Here is a 9168-nt window from a genome sequence, read left to right on the forward strand (position 1 = left end):
AGAAAAATGAAAATTTTTAAGAAGGGAGACACTTTTTTTTTTTTAATTCCTTGAAATGCTTGGTTTTTAGGTCCCCTTTTCCCCCTAAGTGTGAAGTATTTTAGTGAAAGTTTCATTCGACTTTGTCAATAATTAATCCTCTGTTTCTTTGAAAAGTCTGACAATGTAAGAGTAACAATAACAGGCCATAAAACACTCCCCCTAATTGTGCAAGGGCTCATTCTTCCCTAACTCGGTTCGGGTTGACTGGAATGTGCTGAAGTCACATTCCAGCACCTTCCACCAGCCAGGAGAACCACACAGGACTCCGAAAGGAATGGACAAGAATATTTCTCTGTTTCTCCACTTAGCAAGGAGGACTAGGAAGAAGGACTAGCGGAGGCAGGGAGGCACAGAAAAAAGGAGCCGGAGAACAAGGGCAAATGAACCAGGGAGGAGAGCTGGTCTATGTGTAGAAGGATGGGGCCGATGGGATGGAGAAAATCAAACCTGGCGGGGGGGAGGCCCATTAAACTAAGTTAGGGAGACTGATAGAAGAGCAGATCTGTCAGTAAGGACAAAGGGATCACATGCAAAAAGAAGGAACACATTTCAGAAGGTAAACACTGTTCCTTCACCAGGATCCCTTCCCCCGTTCCTTTCTATCAAGAAAATACAGTTGGAAATCCAACTGGAAGTTTTCTTCATTTATCTGGCTAGTGGATGATTGAATGGAAACCTAAAAACCGAATCTCGAAATTTTTACTGGGATCTAATCAGTAACTCTTTAAAATTAATACAGGGTTCTATAATGAATTAAAAATTTCTTTTCTAGTAATTTTTGCTTTGAACTTTTTGTCTTAATTTGTTCTTGAGTGATTGGGTTGGTTTCGAGAGAGGGAACTCACTGTGATATCTTGGCCCAAAGTCTCCAGATATTTTTTCTTAATAATTTTTTTTTTTTCAGAAGACAGGGACTTTTTAATCTTTAAGGAGATGATAAAAAGTATTCTGGATTCCTTGGTTTATATTTTGCTCTTGAACTTAGTACCACATGAGATACTGTGTAGTGGCCAGAGATCATAATCTTTCTTTCCCCAGCATCACTGCACGGTGCCTAGAATGTGTTACACAAAAGATAGGTGTCTATGTGAATGATTATGTAACTTAATTTTAAACTTCTATGCAGGATTTGATTACATTTGGATGAAATATATCATAGTGGCATAGAATCTATGGATAGTGTAGGAAAAGTCAGGATTAGAGGATGGGTATGGTAGTTTTAAGTATTCTTGATTATGAGGCTCAAATGTCTAAAATCTAGGAAGGAGGTTCTGACTGGTGGATTACCCTGTTGTCCTCAGATCTCTGTGCGGAAAGTCAGGGTGTTCCCTGCCATCTTCTTCTGGTAGTCCTTGTCAAATTCTTCATTCTGAGCCACAGTGAAATAGTTCTTCCAATCCCCAGGCATCCCTTTCCTCATAAAAGGGGAGACAGACTGGTCCATGAGGACAGTAGGCAAAATGGTATAGTTGGCCATTGGGTTTTGCTTCATTACATCGAAGGAGGTGTGGTAGATGATTTTATTCAGGACTTCTTCGGGCATTTCTTTCTCTAGGAACTTCAATATCTTCTGAATTTCCCACTTCGGGTCCTCTTTCATGTCCTCATAGAAGAGGTAGTGAATAGGGTGCTGGTATTTTGCATCCCACCATCCCTTCACATGGTCATACCAGGAACCCCACAGCACTTTTCCAGCTTTGAATGCCTCAATATACTCCTCCCATGTACCAGGGTCAGGCATCATTTTAGTCATTCTTTTTTTTTTTTAAAGATTTTATTTATTTATTTGAGAGAGAGAACGAGAGATAGAAAGCACGAGAAGGAAGAGGGTCAGAGGGAGAAGCAGACTCCCTGCTGAGCAGGGAGCCCGATGCGGGACTCGATCCTGGGACTCCAGGATCATGACCTGAGCCAAAGGCAGTCGCTTAACCAACTGAGCCACCCAGGTGCCCCATTTTAGTCATTCTTGAGAAATGGTAGTAGGACACCAGACAGTTCTTTGGATTTCTAGCCACCTAGGTAATCTTTGAATTTTCTTTCCAGAAGGAAGGTGGCAGCAACTGAACAGGCAGGTGAGTCTTCATAGTTCTAGGAGAAGGCATTTTGCTGGCCAGATCCAGACCTGAGTTGAGGGGTGGGGATAGAGCCCACTCGATGAAAGGATGCCGGTCAAAGGTGTTGGCCCTCTGGCACTTGTGCACATCTCCGTCATTTTGGATCATGTCCACAATCTCTTGTGTCCAGGTTGTGCCTTCCAGAAAGTGGTCGCTTTTCTGTTCAGAGAGTTGTTGCTATTCTTTTCTTTGATCTCCTGTTGAGTTCGTAGGTGTTCAGAATGGTTTGATCCCTATTCAGCTGAATTCCTGAGACCAGACGAAATCCAGGTCTCCTACTCCTCCGCCATCTTGCTCCGCCCCCCTCCAGATATTTTTTCTTAATAATTTTATTGAGGAGGGGCACCTGGATGGCTCAGGCAGTTAAGCATCTGCCTTGGACTCAGGTCATGATCCCAGGGGCCTGAGATTAAGCCCCATGTCAGGCTCCCTGCTCAGTGGGGAGCCTGCTTCTCCCTCTGCCCCTCCCCTGCTCGTGCTCCCTCCCTCTCTCTCTCAAACAAATAAATAAAATCTTTAAAAAAAATAATTGTATTAAGGTAGGATAACATACCATAATATTCACCAGTTTTAAATATACAATCAATTATCTTTTATTAATGTACCTGGTTGTACAAGTATCACCATGGTCCAATTTGAGAACTTGGCCATCACCCTGGTAAGATCTCACTTGCTCATTTGCAGTAAATTTCCATTCCTACCCCAAGCCCCAGGCAACCACTGATCTACTTTCTATAAATTTGGCCCTTCTGGACATTTTATCTAAGTGGGATTACATAATATATGGTCTTTTGTGACTGGTTTCTCTCACTTTGCAATGTTTTTGAAGTTCTTCTCTGTTGCAGCAAGTATCAGTCTTGCATTCTTGTACTGCTGAACAGTATTTCATTGTGTGGCTATACCACATTTTGCTCACCTCTTCACAGGCTGGTGGACATTTGGATTGTTTCCACTTTTTGGTTATGATGAATAATGCTGCTGAGAACATTCCTGTGCGAGTCTTCGTGTGATCAATGCTTTCACTTCTCTTGGTTGGATGCCTAGGGATAGAATTGCTAGACCATATGGTAAAGTTATGTGTACCATTTTAAGAAACTGCCATGATTTTTCAAAGTGGCTGCACCATTTTACATTTTCACCAACAAGATAAGAAGGCAGAACAATAAATGTGCTTGTCTTCATAGCCTTGTCAACTTATGTTATTGTCTCTTTTATTTTTATACTTTTAAATTTTCAACTTTATCGAGACGTAATTGACATGTAAAATTGTAAGGTATTTGAAGTGTACATTATGGTGATTTGCTACATATATATACATTTTGAAAGGATTCCTCCATCTAGTTAATTAACACATCTAGCACCTCACTTTTTTTTAAAGTTTTTATTTATTTAAGTAATTTCTACACCCAACATGCGGCTCAAACTCACAACCCTGAGATGGAGAGTCACATGTTCTTTTGACTGAGCTAGCCAGGCACCCCACCTCACTTTTTTTTTTTTTATGAGAATATTTAAGTTCTATTTTTTAGTAAATTTCAGTTACACAATACAGTGATATCAATTATAGATCCTTAGACCTTATAGATGAAAATTTGTACACTTTTACCTACTCAATTCCTATTTCCACCACCCTTCAGATGCTGGCAACTACTTTTCTACTTTGGTTCTATGACTTTTTTTTTTTCTTTTAAGATTATACATGTAGGGAGCACCTGGGTGGCTCAAATGGTTGAGCGTCTGCCTTCTGCTCAGGTCGTGGTCCCGGGGTCCTCGGATCGAGTCCCACATCAGGCTCCTGACTCAGCGGGAAGCCTGCTTCTCCCTCTCCCTCTGCCTCTCCCCCTGCTCATGTACTCTCTCTCTGTCTCAAATGAATAAATAAAATCTTAAAAAAAAAAAAGATTATACATGTAAGGGCTGAGATGTACTATTTCTCTTTCTCTGATTTCTTTCTTCTTCTTCTTTTTTTTTTTTTAGATTTTATTTATTTGAGAGAGAGAGAGATAACCAGAGAGAGCATGAGCAGAGGAGAGGGAGAAGCGGACTTCCTGCTGAGCAGAGAGCCCAATGTGGGGCTCGATCCCAGGACCCTGGGGTCATGACCTGAGCTGAAGGTAGATGCCCAACTGACTGAGCCATCCAGACCCCTGATTTATTTCACTTAGCATAATGCCCTTAAGGTCCATCCATTTGTTGCAAATGGCAGGATTTCCTTCCTTCTCAGGGCTGAATAATAATCCTGTGTATGTATGACATTTTCTTTATGCAGCTAACTTTTGACAGATACTTAGGTCATTTCTATGTCTTGGCTACTGTAAATGATACTGCAATGAACATGGGAGTACAGATGTCTCTTCCAATCCATGAGCATAGAATATCTCTGTTTATTTGTGTCTTCTTCAATTTCTTTCATCAATGTCTTATGCCTTTCACTGTACACGTCTTTCACTTCATTAAATTTATTCCTAGGTATTTTATTCTTTTTGATGCAGTTGTAAATGGGATTGTTATCCTAATTTCTCCTTCTGATAGTTCATTACTAGTGTATAGTAACATAACTAATTTTTATGTGTTGATTTTGTATAACTTCACTGAATTAGTTGATTAGTTCTCTAATAGGTCTTTAGTAGAGTCTTTAGGGTTTTCTCTATATAATATCGTGTCATCTGTAAATACAGAGTTTTACTTTTTCCTTTCCAATTTGGATGTCTTGTATTTCTTTTGCATACCTAATTGCTGTGCTAGAATTTCCAGTATTGTGTTGAATAAAAGTGGCAAGAATGGGCCTTCTTGTCTTGTTACTGATCTTACAGGAAAGGCTGTTAGCTTTTCACCATTGAGTCTGACGTTGGCTGTGGTCTTGTCATATATGGCCTTTATTCTGTTGAGGTACATTCCCTTTTAGCCAATTTGAGAGGTTTTTTAAAATCATTAATGGATATTGAATTTTATCACATGCTTTTTCTGCATCTATTGAGATAATCATAGATTTTTATCCTTCATTTTGTTAATGTGACGTATCACATTGATTGTGGATGTTGAACCATGCTTGCATCCCTGGAATAAATCCCACTTGATTATGGTGTTTGATTCTTTTAATGTATTTTTGAATTCAGTTTGCTAATATTTTGTTTAAGATTTTTTTGCATCTGTATTCATCAGGGATACTGGCCTATAATTTACTTTTCTTGGAATGTTGTTTTGTTCTTTTCTTGGAATGTTCTTATCTAGTTTTCAAATCAGGGTAATGCTGCCCTCTTAAAATGAATTTGGAAGTCTTTCTTCCTCTTTACATTTTTTTAAGGTTTGGTTTTTTGTTTTTTTTTTTAAGTAATCTCTACACCCAGCTTGGGGTTCAAACACACAAGCCCGAGATCAAGAGTCGTTTGCTCCACTGACAGAGCCAGCCACATGCCCCTCCACTTTAATTTTTTGCAGAGAAGAATTGGTATTAATTTTTCTGTGTTTAGTGGAATTCACCATTGAAGTCATCTGTTCCTGGACTTTTATTTTTTGGGAGGTTTTTGATTACTGATTCAATTTCTTTGCTGGTTATCGGTCTGTTTGTTTTCTATTTCTTCGTGATTGCCTTGGTAGGCTGTGTGTTTCTAGGAATGTATCCATTTCTTCTAGCTTGTCTAATTTGTTGGTGTTAATTGTTCATAGTAGTCGCTTATAATGCATTGCATTTGTGTGCTATCAGTTGTAATGTCTTTTTAATTTCTGATTTTGAGTCCTCTTTTTTTCGTAGTAAGTCTAGCTAGCCAAAGGTTTGTCTTTTCAAAAAAAACACACAAAACAAAACCACAGTTCTTAGTTTTATTGAACTTTTCTATTGTCTTTTTTACTTTCATTTATTTCCTTTTTTCCTTTAGTAAAAGGTGAAAGATTTATATGATCTGAAGAGACACCAGAGTATTTTCATTTCCTTCTTTCTACTAATTTTGGGCTTAGTTTGTTCTTTTTCTAGTTCCTTGAAGTATAAAGTTAGGTTGTTGATTTGAGAGCTTTTTAAAATTTATTTTTAATTTCTTTTAGATGAATCTCTACACCCAATGTGGGGCTTGAACCCCAAGATCAAGAGTCACATGCTCTACTAACTGAGCCAGCCAGGTGCCCTGAGATCTTTTTTTTTATTAACCTAGGCATTTCTTGCTATGAATATCCCTCTTAGGATCACTTTTGTTAGATGATTTTTGTATATTTACATTTTATTTTCTCTCAAGTTATTTTTTTAATTTCTTTTTAAAAAATATTTATTTACTTAAGTAATCTCTACCCCAACATGGGGTTCAAACTTACGACACTGAGATCAAGAGTCATATGCTTTTCCGACTGAGTCAGTCAGGTGCCCCTTGATTTCTCTTTTGATTTCTTTGTTGACCTATTGGCTGGTCAGTAGCATGTTGTTTAATTTCCACATATTTGTAAATTTACCAGTTTTCTTCTTGTAATTGAGTTCTAGTTTCATACCATTGTGGTCAGAAAAGATGCTTGGTACTATTTCAGTCTTCATAAATATATTAAGACTTGCTTTGTTGCCTAACATTTGATCTATCCTAGAGAATGTTCCATGTATGTTTGAGAAGAATATGTATTCTGCTGCTATTGGATAGAATGTTCTGGAAATGCCCATTAGGTGCAGATAATCTTACATGTAGTTTAAGTCTATTTTTTTCTTAATTTTCTGTGTGGATGATCTATCCTTTGTTCAAAGTGGGCCACTGCAGTCCCCTACTATTATATTGCTATTTTTCCCTTTGCGTCTGTTCCTCTTGTCAAATTGACCCCTTTATCATTATATAATGACCTTTTTTTTTGTCTCTTATTACAGTCTTTGGCTTAAAGTCTATTTTGTCTGCTATAAGTAAGTCACTTCTGCTTTATTTTGGCTTCCATTTGCATGGAACACCTTTTTTCATTGCTTTATTTTCAGTCTGTGTGTGTCCTTAAAGCTGGTGAGTCTCTTGTAGGCAATGTGTAGTTGGATCTTGTTTTGTTCTTTTTTTTAAATCCATTCAGTCACTGTATGTCTTTTGATTGGAGAATTTAGTCCATTTACACCTAAAGTAATAATTGATGGGTAGGGACTTATTATTATTATTATTACCATTTTTCATGGCTGTTTTATATTTTCTGGCTGTTTTATAATTCCTTTGTTCCTGTCCCCCTCTTCCATCTTTGTGATTTGATAATTTTCTATAGTGATATACTTAGATGCCATTCTCTTTTTCTTTTGTGTATCTATTATACATTTTTGCTTTGTGGATACCATGAGGCTTACATAAAACATCTTATAATAGTCTGTTTTAAGCTTACAACAACTTAACTTTGAACACATACTAAAGCATTACATTTCTACTCCCCCCTTTATGTTTTTGATGTCACAATTCATCTCTTTTTATCATTTGTGTCTGTTAACAAATTATTATAGCTATATAATTATAGTTATTTTTAATGCTTTGTTATTTATCCTCATACTAGATTTATAAGTTATCTATCCACTACCACTACAACATTAGAGCATTCTGAATTTAACTATATATTTACCTTTACCAGTGAGATTTATACTTTCATATGGTTTTCCTTTTACTAAATAGTATCCTTTCATCTTAGCTTGGAGAAGTCCCTTTAACATTTCTTGTAAGGCCAATCTAGTGGTGCTGAACTCCTTCAGGGCTCCTTATATGTGTTTTTCACTGCTATATCCTCAATTCCTTGAAGGTGGTAGGTATTCAATAAATATTTGATGAGGGAATGAATGAATGAAATACTAGGGTAGTAAATCAGTCAGGAAAAACAAAAATGTCTTTTATTGCCTGAGTAGGTGGGGAGTATAGAGCAAAAGTTCTAGAGAACAAACCTGAGTACAGTGCTAGGAGGTAAGGCTTACCTCAGGTTTTGGGTCTTTTTTGATGCCACTCTGATTCAGAATCTGTGCCTGCAGCTGTGAATATGCTGATAAAGTGCTTTTTGCCCAGCTCAAGTATAACTTTGGAAGGGAATTTAATGTATTAGTTAATGGCATAAGCTTTGTATTAGACATTCAGTTATTCAATAAATGTATTTATGCCCCTTGCCACGTACCAGGCACTTTGCTAGGATTTGGGGATTCCATTAGTAGACAAGGCAGATGTGTAGCTTGCCCTTAGGAAGTGGTCAGCTCCCAAGAACTTACTAACTAGCTGCGTGACCTTGTGAATATTATATAACCTCTCTGAGCCTATTTTCCTCATTCATAAACTGAGGATTGTAAATTACTCCCTTATTTGATTTTGATAAGTATTAAATAATTACAGAAAGCAATGATTACAGCTATGCTAAGTGTTCAAAATGGCATTGGGGCGCCTGGGTGGTGCAGTCGGTTAAGTGTCTGATTCTTGGTTTCAGCTCAGGTCGTGATCTCAGGGGTTGTGGGATCAAGCCCCACATTGTGGGGGGAGTGTGGAGTCTGCTTGAGACTCTTTCCCTCTCTCTCTCTGCCCCTTACCCCCTAAAATAAATAAATCAATCTTTTTTTTTTTAAGATTTTATTTATTTATTTGACAGAGAGAGACACAGCGAGAGAGAGAACACAAGCAGGGGGAGTGGGAGAGGGAGAAGCAGGCCTCCCGCAGAGCAGGGAGACCGACATGGGGCTCGATCCCAGGACCCTGGGATCATGACCTGAGCCGAAGGCAGACGCTTAACGACTGAGCCACCCAGGCGCGCCTAAATAAATAAGTCTTAAAAAAATTTTTTTAAATGGTATTATATGTTGTCCAGCCTATTCAGTCTCAACTTCCACTTAGTGTCTTATTAATGGTTTTCAGCAAATCACTAAGGGACAGAAAATTAACATTTCTTTTAAAAAATATTTAAACTTGGGGCACCTGGGTGGCTCAGTCGTTAAGCGTCTGCCTTCGGCTCAGGTCATGATCCCAGTGTCCTGGGATAGAGCCCCATATCGGGCTCCCCACTCCGCGGGAAGCCTGCTTCTTCCTCTCCCACTCCCCCTGCTTGTGTTCCCTCT

The 9168-nt window shown here is 38.3% G+C and overlaps 1 pseudogene; it reads right to left on the reverse strand.

Annotated features, from left to right (window-relative positions):
- Nucleotides 1–1339: 1339 nt before the first annotated feature.
- Nucleotides 1340–2783, reverse strand: LOC113925725 (annotated as a pseudogene).
- Between the last annotated feature and the right edge of the window lie 6385 nt (nt 2784–9168).

Source organism: Zalophus californianus, chromosome 4 (genome assembly GCF_009762305.2).
Source record: "Zalophus californianus isolate mZalCal1 chromosome 4, mZalCal1.pri.v2, whole genome shotgun sequence".
Lineage (NCBI taxonomy): Eukaryota > Metazoa > Chordata > Mammalia > Carnivora > Otariidae > Zalophus > Zalophus californianus.